Below are 19,653 nucleotides of genomic sequence, written 5' to 3'. Positions count from 1 at the left end.
TTTTATAATTCAATTACATTTGAGGGTCTTTTGAGCAGAGGTTCTGTTTTCATGGGAAAACCTGGAAAACAGAAAGACCATATTTGTTTATATAACTCCATGGACCAACACAGGCACAGATCCAAGAGAAAACTTAAAAATTACTTTTAGATTTGTTTTGTATACCACATCCATTTCCCAAAACATACTCTTCTGGCCATAAAACCTGTGTAACAAAGAAAAATAGCTAATCAAAATTAACCAACAGAGACAATGTATTTGACTGAGCCTGAAACAATCTGTACCTCTCTTCTTTCGTTTTTCCAACAAAGGTAGGGAAATATATTTCATAATCTGTCCTCTGGAACCAAGTATAGTCTCTGTATCTACTTTAAATTCAGCTGTCTTTTACTAGATATTGTAATACAGTAAACAGACGTATGGGCTTGGAACTGCAAAAGTCCAGGATCAAATGTCACTTCTGACACTGGCTGTGTGATACCCCCAGACAAGTGACCTAGTGTCTCAATGCTCACTGTAGCAATTGAAGGCCATACTTTGCTGAAGAGGTGCTGACCAGGGAGTTTTTCCTTTCTTTTTATTTTTTGCAAGTCAAATGGGGTTAAGTGGTTTGCCCAAGGCCACAGAGCTAGGTAATTATTAAGTGTCTGAGACTGGATTTGAACCCAGGTACTCCTGACTCCAGGGCCAGTGCTCTATCCACTGCACCACCTAGCTGCCCTCACATGTACTTTTTAAGCTACAAAATTTCCTTTCACCTTCCCTTCCCGCCTGCCTCCCTTCAGTGGTGAACAGTCAGGTTAGCATGGTATATACATATTTTGATAAACATGTTTACAGATCAATTATTTTTGGTATGAGGAATTAAGATTAAGGGAAAGAGATAATTATTATAAAGTTTTCATCAGATTCTGAAGGGGTTTTGTGTGTGTGTGTGTGTGTGTGTGTGTGTGTGTGTGTGTGTGTGTGTGTGTTTTGTTTTATTTTGTTTTTCTTCCTCTGGATGGGGATGTAATAGTCCATAGTTGGTCTAATACAGTTGTCCTCGCACTCTGAACTGCTGAGAGGAGTTGCATCCATCAGGGTTGATCATTTTACAGTGTTGTTGTTGATATGTACATTGTTCCCTTGGTTCTATTCCCTTCACTCAGCATCAGATCCTGTAATTCATTCTAAGCTTCTCTAGAGTCCGACCATTTATGGTTTCTAATAGAACAATTGTATTCCATAGTATTCATGTGCCATAACTTGTGTTGCCATTTCCCAATTGATGAGCATCCCCTCAATTTCCTGTTCTTTGCCACTACAAAAAGAGTTGCTATGAACATTTAGGAACATGTAGGACTTTTCCCATTTTTCATAATTTCTTCTGGATATAGATCTAGAATTGGAATTGCTGGGACAAAGGATATGAACAGCTTTATTACTCTTTGGGCATAGTTCTCTATTGCTCTCAGAAAGGTTGGATCCATTCACAACTTCAGCAGCAATATATCAATGTCCTAATCCTCCCATAACCTTTCCAACTATGATCATTTTCCCTTCTCACCTTGGTCAACGTGATAGGTGTGAGATGATATCTCACTGTTGTTTTAATCTGTTCCCTAATCAATAATGATTTGGAACATTTTTTCATATGATTATATAGAGCTTTAATATCTTCATTTGAAAGCTGTCTGTTCAAGGGGCAGCTAGGTGGCACAGTGGATAGAGCACTGTCCCTGGAGTCAGGAGTACCTGAATTCAAATCCGGCCTCAGACACTTAATAATTACCTAGCTGTGTGGCTTTAGGCAAGCCATTTAACCCCATTTACCTTGCAAAATGCTAAAAAAAAGGTCTGTTCATATTCTTTGACCATTTGTCATTATGACCTGCGATCTTATAAATTTGATGCAATTCTCTACATATTTTAGAAATGAGCCCTTCATCAGAACTCCTAGTTGTGAAGATTGTTTCCCAGGTTTCTGCTTTCCTTCTAATTTTGGCAGCATTGATTTTATTAGTGCAAAAACTTCTTAATTTAATGTAGTCAAATCATTCATCTTATAATTCATAATGTGCTCTAAATCTTGTTTTGTCATAAATTTATCCCCTTTCCATAGTAAAGTACATCTTGATCTATTAATTTATCTTTGGTGTCACCCTTTATGTCTAAATCCTGTACCCATTTTGACCTTATTTTAGTATAGGGTGTGAGATGGTATCTATGCCTAGTTTTCGCCATCCTATTTTCCAGTTTTCCCAACAATTTTTGTCAAATAGTGAGTTCTCATCTCAGAAGGCAATGTCTTTGGGTTTGTCAAATAGTAGATTGCTGCAGTCATTTACTATGACTTCTTTTGAACCTATCCTAACCCACTGATCCATTACTCTATTTCTTAACCAGTACCAGGCAGTTTTGATGTCTGCCACTTTATTGTGTAGTTTTATATCTGGTAGAGCTAGGCTACCTTCCTTTACAATTTTCCCCCCATAAGTTCCCTTGCTATTCTTGCCCTTTTGTTGCTCCAGATGAATTTTGTTACTATTTTTTTAGCTCAGTGATTGGCCCTTTCTCTGTAGGACTACTTGACAACTGGTTTGGCAGATACAATTCCATGCTCATCATCAACACACTAGCACTTATTATAGGCACCCTCTTGGGCTTCACAAAGTCTTCCAAATTAGTGCAGATGCTGATCCTGGGCTAGCTGGTCATTGGCTTCTTTTGTGGACTTTGCAATGGCCTTGTACATATATATATATATATATATATATATATATATATATATATATATATATATATATTTTGGGGGGAGGTTTAGGTTTTTGCAAGGCAAATGGGGTTAAGTGGTTTGCCCAAGGCCACACAGCTAGGTAATTATTAAGTGTCTGAGACTGGATTTGAACCCAGGTACTCCTGACTCCAGGGCCAGTGCTTTATCCACTATGCCACCTAGCCACCTCTGTGCCCATATATATATTGAAGAATTCTCCACAACTAATCTTCATGGAACTTTTGGCACCCTGAACTAGCTGAGTATTGTCAAAGGGATCCCTATTGCTCAGATCTTGGGCCTAGAAAACATCATGCGAATTGAGGATTTCTGCTATTGTTAGTAGGCTTTGATAATCTATAACCTCTTCATTGTGCCCTAAAGGCTCCAATCAATAAGATGGAAGAGGAGTAGACCTGAATGTTTCTTGTGAAGTTATGGGGCACTCAAGAGGTAGACCAGGGTGTGTAGGAGATGAAGAAAGATCATGTTAAAATATTGCAAGAAAAGAAAGTAATTGTACTAGACTCCTTTAGGGTATCAAATTATCAACAGCCCATTATCATTGCCCTCTCAACAGCTCTCTGGACTTCTGTTATTTTACAGGAATCTTCAAAGATGCTGGTGGATAAAGAGCCAATCTATGCTACTATTGGTGCTGATGCAATTAATGTATTATAGACTATGATTTTGCTCCTTCTGGTGGAAGGAGTAGGAAGGAGAACCCTTCATCTGGTAGGATTGATTGGCATGACATTCTTTTCTCTTATAGTTATTGCCATGTCTCTCAAGGCTACTAATTTGTGATGAGTTATGTCCATATTATGGCTATTTTTGACTTTGTGGCTTTCTTTGAAAGGTGTCATTCCTTGGTTCATTTTTTTTTTGGCAAGGCAATAGAGTTAAGTGACTTGCCCAAGATCACACAGTTAGGCAATTATTAAGTGTCTGAGGGAGAATTTGAACTCAAGTCTTCTTTTCTGAAGGGCTGGTGTTCTATCCACTGTGCCACCTAGCTATCCTCTCCTTGGGTTGTTGTTGGTGCTGAGCTCTTCTGTTAAGGACCCCTGCCTAAGCTACCATGGTATCTCTAAATTCCTTTTGGAGATGCTCTTCCCTACAGTTGTGAAATGTTTAGGATTTTATGTGTTTATCATATTTATTTTATTTCTCATCTCCTTTTTTTGTCTTTATTCCAAGTTCCTGACTCCAAGGGCAGAAGTTTTGAGAATATTACCCAGGTCTTTGAGAACAAAAATTAGGGTGCTTCAGCCCCAGACTAATGACAGAGAAAGGTTCCACTGTGGATGTGAACAGTATTGATCCATTCAAAGACTACACATCCTCCTCAACTCTCTAAAATCCCATGACCTTCCACACCTCCTCTTAAGTTTGGGGGCCCTCCTTATCTGTAACCCAGAACTATTTCTTCTTACTACTCCTGTGTTTCTTTTTCAACTTACTCCACCAGCATAAAGATGAATCTAGTGCTGGAGTCAACTCAGCTTCACTGGTTTTTAAATATTTAATATATTGGACGTTTTGGTTACTCTGCTAAAGAGAGATCAGGGGAACTTACCCTCATTTCTGGAGAGATTGACTCCTTTGACATACATGTCAACCTTTGTCCCCTCTTCATTTCCTTGGGTTCTAATGACAATTCATTAAGGTACCTAGGAATCAGGATGGATGCATTAACTCTCATTGCAATATCTTCAAGAGTTATTTCAGTAGAATGTTGGAGCTAGGAAGAGGAGAAGGGTTGGAGAACAAATAGGAGAGCATCTTTCATTTTTTTAAAATTTACAACTCTGCAGTGTATATTGTTTTATTTATTTTATTTGTTAGATTTATTTCATAAATACCTTTTTAAGTGTAAAAAGAAAGAATTGTACAAAATAATGAAAACTCTTAACAGCAGAAAGGAAAAGGAGTAGAAATTTAAATAAAAGACTTAAATAGCAAATTTAGAGTTGAAAAAATAGAGATGGAAGACATAAAGGAAGAGACGCAGTAGTAGATTAAAGGGTAGGGGAAATGGTACCAGAGGTTTTCACATGACCTTTAGCAATTTTGGTACTCCATGAAAATTATAATAAACTTAGAAGTGTCTGTGATGCCTACAAAAGCTATTGGTTTCCTTCAATTTTTTTTCCAACTACCTGGAAAATGCAATATTGTTGACATCATAGGCAATGAAATTGAATGCAGGTAATGGGTTCTATTTATCTCTGGAGAAAGATGGATTTTATAGATATTTCACTGAAAACTCCCTCTCTCACCAGATAGGACCTCTTTCATTTTGCAGTTTTTTTCTCCTCCTTTTTAGATGCAAAATATATAGAAAGCCAAATCTTTATTCTTTGGAATTTTCTTATACTTTGCGTGTCTTTGGTTTCCCCCAATTCCCAAATCCCAACAAACATCTCAGGATAGGATTTAAGGGGTTGTATTCATAGAGGACTAGAAATTGGTATGGAGCTAAGGGTTTCATACTTCTATGGGATTTTTGCCTTTGCCTCCTTATTCAAGTGAAGAATTGATCATGGCTTCCTTGTAAAAATGTGTTTGCATCATGCCACTGGAGGAGATTGGATGAGGTATAGATGGCTCATGGTTGACATTTAATTTAGAAAGTAATAACTAGTTCATGAATATTATTACCATTATGATTTCTGTTACTACTCATTTCTTCTTAGTGGATTAATTCTTGTTCCCTAGGTGTATAACAATTCCTCCTTTGATTGAAAAGCAATTCAGTCAGCCACCCTGTTACTACCCTTTAAAATCTTAAATGCCTGGCAGTAGAGAGGCAGATACATCCACACATTCTCCATGCTGGCTAAATAATTATATGTTTCATTGAACTATAATTTAGAGTCCCTTTCTGAGAATGAAATAGCCTTAAATAAGCTTCACCAAAAATTAAAAAAAAAATAAGTTTCACCAAATGAAGGTGTAATGGAAAGGAAAGAAAAGATGCTCTGATTATTTAAGACTCCAAATGGACAGAGAGAAGACTTGACATCTGTAGGTAAAATGTATATGGAAGGGAAAATAAGATTAGGAATTACTTGAATTATATAAAAAGGAAGATAGGATAACAAGATATCACTGCTGATGAAGTTGAGTATCTTTCTAAATCTATGAGTTTTGCTCTTGTAGAGACTGAGGAAATTGCCCAAAGTGCTTCCTTTCCTAACTTACATTGACTTTGGATAGTATTTAGTTCTCAATTCTCACCTTTTCTTCTAGTCATTGGGGTCTGGGGTAGGGGGAAGATAGATATATGTATGTATGTATATATATATATATATATATATTATATGTGTGTGTGTGTATGTGTGTGTGTGTGTGTGAATATATCTATATCTTCAACAAGATTGAAGGAAATGTTCTTGATATCTGGTTCTACCCATTTTCATCCTAGATTCCTAGTAGAACTAGAGTCTGGGAACTGGCAATAGTAGAATTTAATAGTTTCTTCCTCCCTTTTCTCATAGTCACATGGCAAATATTTCCAAATATATTTTCTATGCTTATTACACTTACTATGGGTCTGTTTTTAAATAAAAGTTTTATTATAGGGGGTGGCTTGGTGGCACAATGGATAGAGCACTGGCCCTGGAGTCAGGAGTACCTGAGTTCAAATCCAGCCTCAGACACTTAATAATTACCTAGCTGTGTGGCCTTGGGCAAGCCACTTAACTATCCATTGGCTTGCAAAAACCTATAAAAAAGTTTTATTGTAAATACAGAGGAAAAAGAAAACATCAAGTGAAGATTTTTGTTATATAAACATTTTCATTCATGCCAGATTCTTCATGATTCCATTTGGGCAAAAATCTGGAGTACTTTGCCTTTTCCTTCTCTAAATCATTTTACAGATGAAGAAACTGAAGCAAATAGGGTTAAGTGACTTACTCATGATCACACAGATAGTAATTGTTTGAGCTTAGACTTGAACTCAAGAAGATGAGCCTTCCTTTCTTTAGGTCTGGTACTTTACTGCACCATCTAATTGCTCCAAAGTAAATGTACATTTTTATAGTTCAACTGCAAAATTTAGGGGAAAGCTTGTATTATAGCTTGAGGAGATGGTAGAAATTACTGGGAAGGCAATCTGATAAAGAAAATGGGATGAGATATGTTAAAGGTTACATATATAGGGTTTTTTCCTTGTCAAAAACATATATTTATCTAGAGGAAAGAAGAAAAAAAGGGTCATGATAAAGAGGGGTTATGAAATGAAGGGAAGGAAAAAAAGAGGGAATACAGTTGCGATAACCAGAATTTTCTTATAAAATAAAAGTCTGGGTCGTCCTCTGATAGAATGGAGAAAAAGAGAACATAGACTTGGACAGAGATTAGAAGATCCGAAATAACTTTTAAGGGATATTAGGGGAATAAAATGGGTAGGAATAAAAAGATGTCCTCACTTCCCAGAAAATCTAGTTGATGATATGTGACAAAAACTCAGTTAACATGGTTGCAACATTTCTTCCACCTCAATTCAACAGATTGTGAAAAGGAACAAAGGAGACAAAATAGTATGAGGTCCAGTGCTTTCTGCTAGAGCTAAGTGTCAACAGAGTTTCAATTCAATTCAGTAATAGAAAATATTGTAGAAGTGAATTGTTAACCTATAGGTTCAAGGTTGGGAAAGGAGTTAAATGAAGTCAAAGCAGGGGTAATAATAGCCTATGAAAGCCGGGAATAGAGGGATTGGGAATTTTAATTAGGACAAAATTTGTGAACAAAGTGCCAGAATTTTTGTTCAAGAAAGTGGAACATTCGTGGGTAATGGCAATAAATAATATATAACAAATCTTTAAAAAAAATTTTCATCCACATGCACATGTATATTTTTAAGTTATAAAATTTCCTTCTACCCCACCCCCCAGCGAACAGTCAGATTAGTATTATACATGCATATTTTTTTATAAACATGATTACAGATTAGTTATTTTTGATATGAGGAATTAGGATTAAGGGAAAGAAATACATAAGAGGTAATTTTTACAAATTATTCATCAGATTCTGAAGGGTTTTTTTTTTTTATTGTTCTGTTTTTTTTTCCCCCTGGATGCAGGATAACATCATCCATAGATGGTTTAATACTGTTGTCCTACCTCTGTGAACAGGTAAGAGGAGCTACATCTATCAGGGTTGATTATCTCACGATGTTGTTGTTAATGTGTACATTGTTCTCTTGGTTCTGCTCCCTCCACTCAGCATCAGATCCTGTAAGTCATTCCATGCCTCCTTAGAGTCCGAACATTTATGTTTTCTTATAGAACAATAGTCTTCCATAATATTTGTGTACCATAACTTATTTAGTGATGCCCCAATTGATTGGACATTCCCTCAGTTTCCAATTCTTTGCCACTACAAAAAGAGCTGCTAGGAATATTTTGGAAGATGTGGGACATTTCCATTTTTTTAATGATTTCTGCTGGATATAGGCCTTGAATTGGAAATCCTGAGTCAAAGGGAATGATAATTTTATATCTTTTTGGACATAGTTCCATATTGCTATCCAGAATGGTTGGATCCATTCACAACTCCACCAGCAATGCATGAATGTTTCAATTCTCCCATAACCAAAACAACATTGATTATTTTCCTTTTTTCCTCATCTTGGCTAAACTAATAGGTGCAAAGTGATACCTCATTGTTGTTGAAATTTTCATTTCTCTAATAAATAATGATTTGTAGCTTTTTCATATGATTATATGTAACTTTAATTTCTTCATTTGAAAACAGCCTATTCATATCTTTTGACCATTTATCAATTGTGGAATGACTTGTAGCCTTATAAATTAATATAATTCTCTATATATTTTGGAAATGAGACCTTTTTCAGAACTCCTAACCGTGAAAATTGTTTTCCAGGTTTCTGCTTTCCTTCTAATTTTGATAGCATTGATTTTACTATTGAAAAAATATTTAATTTAATTTAGTCAAAAATCATTCATTTTGAAGCTTATAATGTACTCTAATTCTTGTTTGATCATAAATTTATCTTCTTTCCATAATAGAGTTGTTCTTGGTCTATTAACTTATTTATGGTCTCTCCCTTTATGTCTAAATCCTGTACCTATTTGATTTTATTTTGGTATATATATATATATATATATATATATATATATATATATACATATATATATGTATATATATATATATATATATATATATATATACATATATAATATATGGTGTGAGATGTGAGTCTATGCCTAATTTTTGCCATATTATTTTCCTGTTTTCCCAACAATTTTTGTCAAATAGTGAGTTCTTATCCCTGATGTTGGTGTCTTTGGGTATGTCAAACAGTAGATTACTATAGTTATTTACTATGACTTCTTTTTAATCTCTATCCTAATCCACTGATCGATTACGTTATTTCTAAACCAGTTTTGATGACTGCTACTTTACAATATCGTTTTACATTTGGTAGAGCTAGACCACCTTCCATTACTTTTTTCCCCATCAGTTCCCTTTTATTCTTGCCCTTTTGTTTTTGCCAGATGAATTTTGTTACTGTTTTTTCTAGCTCAGTAAGATAGATCTTTGGTAGTTCAAATTACTTGAATAAGTAATTTAATTTGGGTAGAATTGTCATTTTTATTATATTAACTCACCCTAACCATGAACATTTGACATTTTCCCAATTATTTAGGTTTATTTGGGTGAGGAGTGCTTTATAATTATGCTCATACAGTTTCTGTGTTGGTCTTGGGAAGAAAATTCCCAGTTATTTAATGTCACCTACAGTTATTTTAAGTGGAATTTCTTTTTCCATGTCTTACTCTTGGGTTTTGTTGTTCATGTATAGAAATGCTGATGATTTATGTCGATTTATTTTATATCTACTACATTGCTGAATTTCTTAATTGCTTCAAGGAGTTTTTTAGATGATTTTTTTGGTTTCTCTAAGTATAACATCCTATCATCTGCAAAGAGTGAAAACTTTGCTTTCTCATTGCCCATTCTGATTGCTTCAATTTCCTTTTCTTCTCTTATTGCTAAAGCTAGCATCTCTAATACTTTATTGAATAGTAATGTTGATAAAGGCATCCTTGTTTTCACCCCTGATTTTATTGGAAATGTTCCAAGTTTAATCCCATTATATATATATTTGTTGATGGTTTTATATGGATACCATTTATTATTTTAAGGAAAACTTCATTTTTCCTAAACATTTTTAGTATTTTTAATAGGTATGGATGTTGTATCTTATTAAAAACTTTTTCAGCATCTCATATGACTTCTGTTGGTTTTGCCATTGATATGTTCAATTATGTTGAGTATTTTCCTAATATTGAACCATCCCTTCCTACCAGGTATAAATCCTACTTGATCATGGTGTATTATCCTAGTAATAATTTGCTGTAGTCTCATTGCTAAAATTTTATTTAAGATTTTTGCATCAATATTCATTTGGGAGATTGGTCTATAATTTTCTTTGTCTGTTTTGATTCTTCCTGATTTAGGTATTGTCATCATATTGGTGTCATAAAAGGAGTTTGGCAGAACTCCTCCTATTTTTCAAAATATATAGAATAGGAATTAACTGTTCTTTAAATGTCTATAAATCCGTCTGGACCTGGAGACTTTTTCTTAGGGAGTTTATTGATGGTTTCTTCAGTTTCTTTTTCTGAAATGGGGTTATTTAGGTAATTTATTTCCTGTTCTGCTAATCTGGGCAGTTTATATTTTTGTAAATATTCATCCATTAAACTCAAGTTATCCAATTTATTGGCATACAGTTCAATAAAGTGATTCCAAATTATCTCTTTAATTTCCTCATCATTGGTGGTTAGTTCACCCTTTTCATTTTTTAAACAAGTAATTGGTTATCATTTCTTTTTTTTAAATCAGATTAACCAAAAGTTTGTCTATTTTATGGGCTTTTTCATAAAATCGACTCTTAATTTTATTTATGAGATCACTGGTTTTCTTGCTTTCAATTTTATTAATCTCTCCCTTGTTTTCAGAATTTCTAAGTATATTCTTGGTATTTAATGGGGATTTTTAATTTGTTCTTCAGCTATCTTTTTTTTTGATGCATACCCAATTAATTGATCTCCTCTTTCTCTGTTTTATTTATATAATCATTTAGAGATATAAAGTTTCCCCACAAAACTGCCTTGGCTGCATCCCATAAATTTTGGTATGATGTCTTATTATTATAATTTTCTTGGATACAATCATTGATTATTTCTATTATTTGCTGTTTGTTTAAGATAAAGTTGTTTAATTTCCATTTTATTTTTGCTTTATCTTTCCACAACCTTTTGTTATATGTAATTTTTATTGTATCGTGATCTGAGAAGTGTGTATTTATTATTTCTGCCTTTCTGCATTTGGGTATAAGGATTTTATGCCCTCATATACAGTCAATTTTGGTGCCATGTACTGATCCAAAAAAAAGTGTGTTCTTTTCTATCATTATTGAGTTTTCTCCAGAGGTCTATAATATCTAAGTTTTCTAAGATTTCATTCACCTTCTTAACTTCTTTCTTGTTCATTTTGAGTTTAGATTTATCTTGTTCTGGGAGAGGGAGATCGAGATCCCCCATTATTAAAGTTTTGCTGTCTATGTCTCCTTTTAATTAATCAACTCAACTTTTCCTCTAGGAATTTGGATACTATATCACTAGGTATATATATATGTATATATATATATATATATATATATATATATATATATGTTTAGTAATGCTATAACTTCATTATCAATGGTACCTTTTAAGAAGATGCAGTTTCCTTCCTTATTCCTTTTAATGAGATTGTTTTGATTTTACTTTACCTGAGATCATAATATATCCCCTGAGCCATAATATATTTGCTCCATAAAATAATATAATATGCTCCAACCTTTTACCTTTACCCCATGTGTATCTTTTTGCTTCAAATATTTTTCTTGGAGGGGCAGCTAGGTGGCACAGTAGATAGAATACCAGCTCTGGAGTCAGGATGACCTGAATTCAAAGTCTACCTCAGACACTTAATAATTGCCTAGATGTGTGACCTTGGGCAAGTCACTTAACCCCATTGCCCTACAAAAAAGCAAAAACAAAAAAAAGAGAAAAAGTGAAATATGTTTCTTGGGGGTGGAGCCTAGATGGCAGTATGAAGGCAGGAATTCCCAGAAACTCATTCCCTAAAAATCTCTAAAAGCCATCAAATTATGACTCTAGCCAAAATTAAGAGGAGGCAGAACCCACAGAAAGACTGAATATTTTATTGACTTTTTCATAAAAACCAACTCTTAGTTTTATTTATGAGATCACTGATTTTCTTGCTTTCAATTTTATTAATCTCTCCCTTGTTTTCAGAATTTCTCATTTGGCATTTAATTGGGGATTTAAAATTTGTTCTTCAGAAACTTATAAGTTCCACAGGAAAGATCTGTTCCACCAGGACCTGGGGTTGGACAAAGCTGCAGCATAGCTGCAGTGCAGCACAGCTGGGCTGGGTGCCTGGGTCCATGGCAGAGAAGACAGTTTGCAGAACACTTGCCTTGGGGATCATTGCAGGTAGCCGGAAGGGGTGGTGAGAGAACTCTGCCACACCAGAGTGAGTGCAGAGTGAAGCTCCAGCCTCAGAACAGCCCTGTGGTGAGAACCTGCAGCAAGACTTGGCAGACACCCAGCATGCCCAGAGCTCTCAGCCCATAGACAATAAAGGGTTAGGGGATACTGTAAAGGTCTCTCTGCTCTGCATGGGGCAGAACTCAGCTGTTTGCTCACACTCAGATCCAGGTTACAGTCTGGGTCCCCATATTGCTGTAACCAAGCAGGGACCCTCTTCACAGCTCCAGGGCAGAGGTAAGGGCCTGTGGTCATCCACATACCAGAGCATAGACAAGAGAACAGTCAGAGCCTCTCATAAGACCTTGGAGGAATTAAGGTTCCTATGAGTTGTCTCCAACCGCCCCCCCAAAGTCTTGGAAGTGCAGTAAACCAGTCATAGGCTGAGGAAATGAGCAAACAACAGGAAAAAGAAGTTTCTGACCATAGAAAATTACTTTGGTCCCATGGAGGTTCAAAATACATACTCAGATGATGACAAAATCAAAACTTCCATATCCAAAACCTCCAAGAGAAATAGAAAATAGGATAAGACTATGGATGAGTTCAAAAAAGACTTTGAAAAGCACTTAAGGGAGATAAAGGAAAAATTGGGAGGAGAAATGAGAGCAAAGCAGATAAATCATGAAAACCAAATCAGCAACTTAGTGAAAGAAATACAAAAAATACTGAAGAAAATAACATTAAAAAGCAGTTTAGATCAAATGGAAAAAAAAACAACAAAAAAAAACAAATGAGGAGAAGAATGCCTTAAAAAGCAGGATTGGACAACTGGAAAAGAATATAAAAGAGCTCTCTGAAGAAAATAACTCCTTCAAGTGCAGAATGGAACTAAAGGAAGCTGATGACTTTACGAGAACTCAGGAAGAAATAAAATTACACCAAAGAAATCCAAAAATTAGAAGAAAATGTGAAATACCTCATTGGAAAATCTACTGACCTTGAAAACAGATCAAGAAGAGATAATTTAAAAATTATTGGACTACCTGAAAGTCATGACCAGGAAAAGAGTCTAGACTTCATTTTTCAAGAAATAATACAGTAAAATTCCTCTGAAATCTTAGAACCAAAGGATAAAATAGGAATTGAGGTAATTCAAATGGTCCCAAAAGAAAAATTTCCAGAAATATTATAGCCAAATTCCAAAACACCCACGTCAGAAAGAGAATACTAAAAGCTGTCAGACACAAGCAATTCAACTATGGTGGCTCTATAGTCAGGATTACACAGGATCTGGCAGCATCTACATTAAGGGCTCATAGAGCCTAGAATATGATATTCTGGAAGGCAAAAGATCTTTCTTTACAATCATTAGTCAACTATTCAGCAAAACTGAACATCCTCTTTCAGGGGAAAAGATGGACTTTCAGGGCGGCTAGGTGGTGCAGTGGATAGAGCACCGGCCCTGGAGTCAGGAGTACCTGAGTTCAAACCTGGTCTCAGACACATAGTAATTACCTAGCTGTGTGGCCTTGGGCAAGCCACTTAACCCCATTGCCTTGCAAAAACTAAAAAACAAAAAAAAAAAAGGTGGACTTTCAATGAAACAGGGGACTTTCAAACTTTTCTATTGAAACAACCAGAAATGAACAGAAAGTTTGAACTTCAAGTTCAGGACTTTGGGGAACCATATAGGGAGTGGATGAGAAGGACTAATTATCAGGAACTTAATGATGTCGAACTGCTTGTATTCATATGAACTTTCTCATTTGTAAGAGCAGTTAGAACGAGCTTATATAGACAAGGCACGGGAAAGAGCTGAATATAATGATATAATATAGTAAACAGATGGAATCAATGGGTGATAAAGGAAAGTACTGGGAGGAAGAGAAAGGAGAGGAAGCAAGGGGCTAAGATATTTCAAATAAGAGCCAATACATTAGAGTGGAATGGGGGAAGGTGAGGGGGAATGAGTGAGCCTTCATTCTCATCAGAAATGACTCAGAGAGGAAATAACATACACACTTAATAGGGTGAGGAAATCTATCTTACCTTACAGAAAAATGAGAGGAAGGGGATGGGATAAGGTGGAATGGGGGAGGGGAGAGGGAAGTAAGTGATAGAAGAGAGGGAAGATTGTGGGAGAGGGTACTCAGATACAACACACTTCTGAACAGGGACAGGATGAAAGGAGAGAGAGAAAATGAAATAGATGAGAGTGGGGAGGAATAGAATAGAGGGAAATACAGCTAGTGATAGCAACTGTGGGAAAAATATTGAAGCAACTTCTCTGGTGGCTATGTTGGGGAAGGCAACTCATCCCAGAGATAGAGTCATTGGAATCTGAACACACACTGAAATACACTTTTTTTCACCCACTAATTAATTAGTGACTCCAGGTCAAATATTTATATAAATTTCTCATTTATCCTAGCTATCCCAATTATAGCAAAGATGTTTGGTGCAAACATTTTTCCCATTTGACAATTTCTCTTTATATTATATGTGTATGGACACTGGTTATATAAAATCTTTATAATTTTATGCAATATGATAGGTAGAATAGAATAATGGATAAACAACCTTTAGAACAAGGAAAATGATTTCCAGTCCTTTTGAAATACACCATCTGTACTAGAAAAATGTGCAATTCACTTTACTCTTTAAGACTAGAAGTGATAGAAAAGGTGTTTACATCAGTATAGGAGGCTCCTCACTCAAGTGTTCCCTGTACCAATGAAATCCCCAGTCTGGTTCCTTTCTTCTATAATAAAAATTATGCAATTTATCTCCTGTGATATCTTCTCTTCTTTGATTATGCAGTTTTCCCTTTCTCAACGTATATTTCTTACCATCCACTTTAAAAAAAAAAAACACTTCCATGAAATATAGGCTCCTTATCTGATTTTAGTTTGTTATGGTTATGGTATAATTTGTTGGTCTAAACTTATTTACTGTCAATCATCTTCTAATTTTTGTTGTTATTGTTACTGCTGGTTTTTTGTTTTATTTTTACTAGAAGGTTCTGTTGAATAGGAAGCACTATTCCCAGTAGTTTGTGTTGTTTGCTTTACTTATCATAGACCTATTGTGTTCATTTACTTTTGAAATTTGCTTATTCTACTTTTATACTGTTTAGCACAGTGTCTGGTACATAGTAGGCACTTAATAAAAGCTAGTTTACTGACTAATTATATATTTTAAAATTTACTTGTCTCTTTTTTAACCAATGCCAGTTAGTTTTGATGACCAAAATCTAATAATTTCCCTTGAAATTCTAGATCTTTTATTCATTGAAGCAAACCTTTTTATTTTTGTCTACTTCTATTTAACTACCTCCTTAGTGGCCTTAATGATACAATACTAAATCTCCAAATAAATTCAGGTAGCATTCTAATTTTTATTATCATGAGATTTAATCCAGCAAGACATATTTCCTTACCCAAATAAATACAACTTCATAACACTGCTTATAAAACTAAAGAGTTAAATAGGGGCGGCTAGGTGGCATAGTGGATAAAGCACTGGCCCTGGAGTCAGGAGTACCTGGTTTCAAATCTGGTCTCAGACACTTAATAATTACCTAGCTGTGTGGCCTTGGGCAAGCCTTGCCTTACAAAAACCTAAAAAAAAAAGAGTTAAATAATTCAAGTGTTATAGTCTTTTGCTATAGCCAAGTTTTATTGTTGCTATTGCTGTTTTGTAATATGGTAAGCCTTGGTGCTTACACCTCATCAGTACCTCTGCCCCTCTAATTGGAGGGCATAGTGAAGAATTCCTTTTAAAACTTCAATTTAAGTAGGGCACACAGGCCAGCCACCTCTTTATTTTATATCCAGTTGCAATCAGTATTTCTCCACCATCCCATTCCCTCCCATCCCTTCCCCCTTTCCATTTGTCCAATCAAGTGCTAAAGTAAAAGTTGTTTTTTTTGTTTGACACAAGATCAGAGTAAATCAAGGCTATTGAAAAGTACAGGCTGTTTATTATTACTTACATGTCTATAGCCATTTAGGACCATTAATCTTTAGTGACTCCTTTTTGGAGTCTTATAACTTATAACCAAAATACAACTTTAAAAATCACAATTATAAACAGATGTTCAAAAAGAAAATTGAAAAAAGTAGTTCAATAAAACAAAACAATACATCAACCACATCTGACATTATATGCAGAACCTGTTCTCATAATTTCCTATTTCTTCAAAAAAGCAAGTAAGAAATTTTTTTATTCTCCTCTCTGGCTAAATATGGCCATTATTATTATATTTCATTCACTTTCTTTGTTGTTGCTGCTATTGTTTCCATTTACATGGGTATAGTCCTTGAGTATAGATCTATCTAGCTATCTCTCTATCTATCTATAAAATCTATATGCTTGTATGTACACAAAAACATACATGGAAAAGGGAAGAAAATAAACATTTATATAGCTCCTGCCACGTGGCAGGTAATCAAATAGTTAATTCTTATGCCTTTCTATGTTGATTTTGTGTAGCCTGAGAAAGTAGCTCATAGAAAAACTATGTTGTGCCATCCTTGGGAAAATCCTCCTCCCTTATAACTGTTACCCTTCCAGGAAGAGGAAGGTAGAAGCTAGAGACCAATGAGATAGCAAACTGTTAACCAGCCTTTGTTTTCCTGTAAATTCATTCACCACTTAAACCCTAACCTTTATCAGTGCTATGTTGCTAAGCACTTTAAACAAACAAAACAAATAAAACTATCTCACCATTTTACAATTGAGGAAACTGAGACAAACAAATTTAAGCTGCTGACTTGTGTGTGCTGTGTTTGTGTTTCTGGTTATGCTTATTTTGTTCTATACCAGTTCAGTACCTATATTTTCTATTTTTAAAAATTATTAATATGGTTTCTCATAACAATAATTTTGCATTTCATTTCTTCCCATAATTGGTTTAAACATTCTCCAATTATATGGGCATCTGTTTTGTTTCCAATTATTTACTACTACACAAAGGGGTACTATGAATATTTTTTACATATGTAGGACTTTTTCAGGTTTTTTTGTATCCTTGGGGTATCTACTTAACAAGGGACTCTCTGACTCAAAAGACATATCTATATGTATTTTAAATATATATTTTGTACAGAGTGAATTGAATTTTATTTCCATATGCATCCCTTCTTTCTTTTTTAAAATTTAACAGAAATGTTAAATCCATAAACACCTAGTATGACTCAAAATTGTTTTTTTCATTAATTTCTTTTATAATTTTCCCATTTTCAAATTTGAACTTCTGAGAAATTTGGTTTGCTTTCACTTTTCACCCTTATTTCCAACCATGAATTTCATTCCCCTCTTTTATTCTATTACTTTGATTCATTCCAAGGTTTTAAAGTTTGCTTTTATTGTTAATTCCTCCCCCCTCATCTTCCCCCTCCCCTCCCCTCTGTCTTCCTTCATTATTTCATCTTTTAAAATTTTATTTATTTATTTAAGGCAATAGGGTTAAGTGACTTGCCCAAGATCACACAGCTAGGCAATTATTAAGTGTCTGAGGCTGGATAAGAACTCCTGACTCCAGGGCTGGTTCTTTATCCACTGTTCCACCTAACTGCCCCATCATTTTATCTTTTTACTCTTCTCCCACTCTTCTTTCCCTTTGTGCCTTAGTCTCTCTCAGCTCCCTTTTCTCCATTCTTTCAACCTGTACAGAAAAAAATAGGTTCCCCCCCCTTTCCCCTACCATTTAGGCTAAATTCACATGATATAAAATTCTATCACTTCTCTTCAAGAAATGTTTGGATTCAATCAAACATTTTAATCTAATTCTGCCCATTTCCCCTTCTGAGAAATTTCATAATCAAATATTCTGTTCATGAGATTTGCACTTATATTTTTCTTTCTTTATATTAGAACTACCATATCCCCTTCACATTTTAAAATTGATCTGCTGAAGAATGTCATTCCCAGAAATTCAGTGGTTTATAAATTGGTAGGTTATAAAGTCTATGTGTGAGGTGGGGGGTATGGAATAGGGTGGATATTGGAACATAGGATCATTCTCTTTCCTGTCAGGAGGACGAATTCTATTTCCAGTTGTTTTCTTCCCAGATTGTTGGTATAAATATCAAAGCATCTTCCAAATGTATCTCTGCTCACCCACTGCACAAAATGTAATATCCCATCTATCAAGGATTTAGCTAATTCCACCCAATGAGTAAGATACGATCCAGACCAGTATACCTCCTGCTTGGAAAAGACTTTCTTCCAAAGGATCAAATATGTTAATGATACCACCACTACCACCCCACTACCACTACTCAACACTTTTTTAGTATCTAATATATATCATGTTTTGCTAAGTTACAAATGTCATCTTATTCAAACCTCAAAACAACTTTAGGAGGCTGGTTTTATTATTATATTCATTTATCAGATAAAGAAACTGAGGCAAACAACAGTTATAAAACTTTTCCTGGGTCACACAGCTATTAAGTATCTAAGGCTGGACTTGAACTCAAAACTTCCTGACTCCAGACTCAGGTCTCTCTATCCATTGTGCCACCTAGCTGATCTACATAGTAAGTGCTTAATAAAATTTTGTCATCTTTCTTCATGAAAACTCCAATAACTCTGAAGTCACTTTGTGATAAGAATGTTTATTCAATTGTTTCTTCTCTGGGGAAGTAAATCAAGATGACTCTCAAACATTTTCCTTTCACAATCAAGACTCTAGACTTCTTCTGGGACCTCATACCTCCCCTTCCCCATCCCTAAATTTTTCAAAATGCACAATGCAGGGAAAGAGATTTGAATTATCTGATCCATTCCTTTCAAGTTTTACAATAGTAGCAATGCTTTTGAGGTCCCCACTGGCCCCCTTCATTTCTCCTCCCAAGAGGCTTTCCTTTGTACTCCTTCTTACACCTCCTAAAATGTTCAATTGCTAAGGAAATTCTGAAGGGCTTTTGCATCAGAAAAAAATATTTCCTCATTCCTGCTTATTTTTTTTAATCCTCTTTGAAAAAGAACAAAATATGCCCCCTTCATCATACTGTATATGGCTATAGGTCAATAAATGGAGAACAAGAAGTTAAAGGTATTAAAACAAGCAATGAAGAAATAAAACTATCATTTTGGAGACAATATGATGGTATATTTAGAAAATCCTAGAGAATCAACTAAAAACTAGCTGAAATAATTAACAATTTCAGGAAAATTGCAAGATATAAAATAAACCACATAAGTCATCAGCAATTCCATATATTACCAATAAAAGTCCAGCAGGAAGAATCAGAAAGAAAAATTACACTTAAAACAACTGCTTTCTTGTTCATTGTTTTCAATAAAGTTTTCTTGGTAAAGATACTGGAGTTTTTTGCCATTTCC

The 19,653-nt window shown here is 34.9% G+C and overlaps 1 pseudogene; it reads left to right on the top strand.

Moving 5' to 3' along the window:
* The window catches only part of LOC141498982 (solute carrier family 2, facilitated glucose transporter member 3-like), a 38,195-nt pseudogene that overhangs the window by 4,576 nt on the left and 13,966 nt on the right, over nucleotides 1-19,653 (top strand).

Source organism: Macrotis lagotis, chromosome X, assembly GCF_037893015.1.
Source record: "Macrotis lagotis isolate mMagLag1 chromosome X, bilby.v1.9.chrom.fasta, whole genome shotgun sequence".
NCBI classification, from domain to species: Eukaryota; Metazoa; Chordata; class Mammalia; order Peramelemorphia; family Peramelidae; genus Macrotis; species Macrotis lagotis.
Note: the sequence above shows the minus strand (reverse complement) of the source record. Positions and strands in the feature narration are given on the sequence as shown.